Genomic DNA, 4,535 nt, shown 5'->3' with positions numbered 1-4,535 from the left:
ACATGAACAATTAGGTCTTGATCCTGCACTCTTAGCATATGCTAAATGCCCTTTAGTGTTTTTGAGGGGGTCTGTGCCCCTACAACTGTAACTGAAATCAATGGGAGTTGTGGGTACTAGTCACCTTTTTAAAAAAAGAGTCAGGCCACTTACAACTCTCACTCTCAGCATTAGGTTTTAGAGTTTAAAATCACACTAATTATTTAAGTGTCAGTGATTTTAGCAGACATATCCAGCAATTATTGTCACCCGACAGTGCCAAACTGCATCCTTTAGTATCAAAACACGCAGATATCTCAGACCGGACTGTCCAGCCTTCCAATTTCACTCACTTCTCGGTACAGCCCTTGCATGTGGAATGAACTGAATTGGTACGAAATTAAATTTTATATCAGTATTTCTTCTATTATTTATTTCATATTTGATTTAAATTTGGCTTTTGAAAAAAAAAATTAAATGAACCAGACACAGAATTGCCAGTCTGCTAAATAAGAGTGCCACAGAAACCAGAGACCTTTCTGTAGACTTTAGGTCCAGACTACCTTGGATGCTTATCGAAGTTAACATTTGATGTCCTGTGTCCAATCCTCATCAGCTCTAAAGCAAAAATGACTATCAAACTTCTCCTTGTGACAGAGTGGTGAGCCAGCCTTAAACTACTCATAGGCTGTCACCACTCTGGAAACTGGGTAAGCATCCACATATGTGCCAAAATAGGGAGATAATTGATTAAAAAGTCAATGGTTAACCAATTAATGGGGTGGCTCAGCTCATCAGCTGAGGACAGCTAACAGGGGTAGGGAATAGGCAAGGCTGGAAGGAATGACTAGAGAAGTCCAAGATCTTAGGGAGGTAAGATCTCTGTTCACCCACCCTGTGCCAAGGTAAGAACCATGAGCTGTGGGGAGCCACTGTTCACACTGTAAATAGAGCAATAGGTGTTGAACTTCCCACAAGTGCTGTTTCAGAGTAGCAGCCGTCTTAGTCTGTATTCACAAAAAGAAAAGGAGGATTTGTGGCACCTTAGAGACTAACCAATTTGCAGTAAAGGAAACCAGGGTGTGGGAGCCCAGTCTAATTACGTTAGCTGAAGCTCAGGTTTTGATAAAATTGAATGTTGCCTTTATTATATGTTTGTACTATGGTTCCCTTTTTAGTATTTATAGTAACTGGACAATTACCAAAATGAAAGATGACTAGTGGGCTTATTCACCTTTACAACAACTGCAAGCCTTCTGGTTTGCAGCACTATTGATCTTTCTGAAAGTAGTTTTCAATTAAGTTTAAAACTCCAGGTTTGGATGCTGAGCCAAAAGAAAATTTCTGGAGTTGGATGATATTTTTTTTCAGACAGTTTTATGATTGTTTGACTTATGGCCAAGGTTTATCCAAAAGCTGATTGCTGTTCTGTGGTAGAAGCACCCTCCAAACCACGCTTTCCCAATCAGGCTTCAAAACTGTTCTCGGTAAATAGTTCTTTCAGGAATCCATAGGGAGTTATGAATGCGTGTTGATAGGAATACTGTAGCACTGCCTGATGTTACTTGATTTTTTTTTTCCAACAGCATCTACCCTGGGGTCCTGCTTAATAGAAAAGAATAAATTAACAAAAATTAAGTCAATATATTACGTGCCAATGCTCCATGAAAGTGTTAATTCTTCATATTAAAATAAGCAAGTAATATGTTTCATGGTGGTATTTCCTAGTCCTACCCCTGTCAGCAGAGTTCATGAGGGGCCAGGACAGCATTGTGCATGTGTGATTAAAAAGGGGCTGCCCCATCAGCAGCTCAACAGCAATGACACAGTATCGTAGCAGGTGTGATCACTAGAATTGTCCTTAACGTGAGTAGCCCAGCTTTAACTACAGCAGTTCTAGATGAATATGTGCATGTATCAAACGACATCATCTATGTATAGGGCCCTACCAAGTTCACGGTCCATTTTGGTCAGTTTCACAGTCGTAAGATTTTAAAAACCATAAATTTTATGATTTCATCTATTTAAATCTGAAATTGCATGATGTTGTAATTGTAGGGGGTCCTGGCCCAAAAAGGAGTTGTGTGTGAGGGGGAGTTGCAAGATTATTGTGTGTGCGTGTGGTGGGGGGGGCTTGTGGTACTGCCACCCTTACTTCTGCGCTGCTGGGGTGGTAGTTCTGTCTTCAGAGCTGGGCAACTGGAGAGCAGCAGCCGCTGGCTAGGATCCCCGCTCTGAAGGCAGAGCTGCCGCCAGCAGCAGCACGGAAGTACGGATGGCACGGTATGGTATTGCCACCCTTACTTCTGTGCTGCTGTCTGCAGAGCTGGGCCCTCAGTCAGCAGCCGCCACTCTCTGGCCACCCAGCTCTGAAGGCAGCAGCGTAAAAGTAAGGGTGGTACAGTATGGTATTGCCCCTCTTACTTCTGCGCTGCTGCTGGCAGGGCGCTGCCTTCAGAGCTGGGCACCCGGCCAACAGCTGCTGCTTTCCAGCCGCCCAGATCTGAGAGCAGCATGGAAGTAAGGGTGGCAATACCGCAACCTCCCTTAAAATAACTTTGTGACCCCCCTGCAACTCCCTTTTGGGTCAGGACCCCCAATTTGACCCCCAATATGCTCTCTCCCATGAAATCTGGATAGCATAGGGTAAAAGCATGCACAAGACCAGATTTCATGGTCCATGATGTGTTTTTCATGGCTGTGAATTTGGTAGGGCCCTATCCATGTATATTGCCATATCAAGAGTGTCCTCATGTGTATGTGCGGGACTTCAGTGGAAGAACATCAGAGATCCTGTTGGTTTGCCAAGAGATGTAGCACTGTGATTACTTCTGTTATCAGTCATTCAATTGTTTAATGTATAAAATTACTTGCTGTCAAAATTAAGCCAAGTAATATAAAAAAAACCTTCATGGACTAGATGCTCCTTGACAATTTTTTTTTTCGGGGTGGGGGGGCGTTTAAAGGTACTTTGTATGAGTACAGCAAAAACCTGATTTGTTGACTTCTAATTGTATAAGCTCCATGGCACTGGATTGTTCTCCTCCATATAGAGTATTATAGACCCAATTTTGCAAAAACTATCTATGCAGAACTGTCACTGAAATCCATGGAAGTCTTGTGGGCTCACGACTCTATAACAGGGTCGGCTTATATTTGTCATATCCTTCTGGTTTATGTTCTGTTTTTTGCTTGGCTTTGTCTCAGTTCAGTGTTATGGTACAGTGGTTGTGTTGGGAATGTGTCTTGCACAGAAGTCAATGGGAACTTTCCATTGACAAGCGTTCTAACACACAAAATAAGAGAGGACCTGTAGAAGTGACATGGGACTGGAATTCCAGGGCTGCTGCTACAACCATATTATATGTCTGCGGGTAGAAGTGAGCTGTTGGTATTTCTGATTTATGAAGCTTCATTGCTTTTGTTTTTAGCTTTCTTATTGTTTTGGTTTCTTAGGAACTGAGAGCCCTTTAGGCATGATCACCACAGAATTAGATGCATGATTTGTTTGTTATGAATGATTGTCTAATCGGAGGAAACTTATAAGAACAGACGATAAAATGAATGACAGAGAAAATGTTGGGTTTTTGTTTATGCAGGGAACAGAGGGTGCATTGGTAGACAAATCAAACTTTGAAAGTGATCAGAGAAGCAACACCAGCTGTCCAGAGTTCCACCTGTGGCAAGATCTGTTTGTGAGCAAATTGAGTCCTATCCATGATTCCAGAATGTGCAGACCAGAGATAAGAACTTCAGATGGTAAAAACCCTCGTGGCCTAATTCTGATCTTGCTTACATCCGTGAAGTTATAGCTGATTGATACTGAAGTCAACAGAGTAATACTTTTTTAAAAGTTCAGAACTGTGCCCTAAGTGTCCAGGGAACAGTACAGCAGATTTATCTAAAGCAGTGAACGTCTAGCTGAGCAGCTACCTAATCAAATACAATGCAATGTATTAGCAAGAGGTCATTTTAAGGGGTCAGGTTAGAATGTGAACCTAGCAACATTCAAAAGCAATACACAACTTGGCAAATCTGTTTTGTTCCTATGTTTAATATATAGGTAGAGATGGGTTATGAAGAACACGACATCTGAATGTTACTGTCTCTTCCCTGGACTGGGTTTATAAAGAGTCTACATTCCAACAATTGTCTTGCCTGTCTTTCGCTGCACTTCAGGGATTAAAGGACATTCTGGCTTTAAATAGCATCATCCTTTTTGAATTTGCCATAAGTTCTCCTGTGGATTTCTGAGAGGCATTAATGATAGCTGAGCTACTTAAAAAATCTGATGCACTTTTTATTTCCATCCAAGGTCTTAAAATTAATTTGATACATTTTGGTACAAAGCACAAATAACCCCTTGCCCCCAGTGCAGAGATTTGTCCTTCACACCAGAGACCAGTGAGAGGCTTACAATAATCGCCTGTCAATTTGCTGTAAGGTTGTGGGGGACTATAAAAATAGCAGCATTAAATTTGGCAATAAGACCCATGTGTTGCAGCAGGTGGGTTCAGGTTCCCTACCCCCCCAGGCTTTCCACAGCTTTAGCAGGC

The 4,535-nt window shown here is 42.0% G+C and overlaps 1 long non-coding RNA gene across 1 annotated transcript; it reads left to right on the top strand.

The window, feature by feature from the left end:
- The first annotated feature begins 784 nt into the window (after positions 1-784).
- LOC122465545 lies at positions 785-4,181 on the top strand. The gene is made up of 3 exons (XR_006290472.1): positions 785-884; positions 3,579-3,738; positions 4,043-4,181. It is a non-coding gene; the product is annotated as an uncharacterized LOC122465545 (long non-coding RNA).
- The last annotated feature ends 354 nt before the right edge of the window (positions 4,182-4,535 follow it).

This window comes from Chelonia mydas, chromosome 4 (genome assembly GCF_015237465.2).
Source record: "Chelonia mydas isolate rCheMyd1 chromosome 4, rCheMyd1.pri.v2, whole genome shotgun sequence".
Classification (NCBI taxonomy): Eukaryota; Metazoa; Chordata; order Testudines; family Cheloniidae; genus Chelonia; species Chelonia mydas.
Note: the sequence above shows the minus strand (reverse complement) of the source record. Positions and strands in the feature narration are given on the sequence as shown.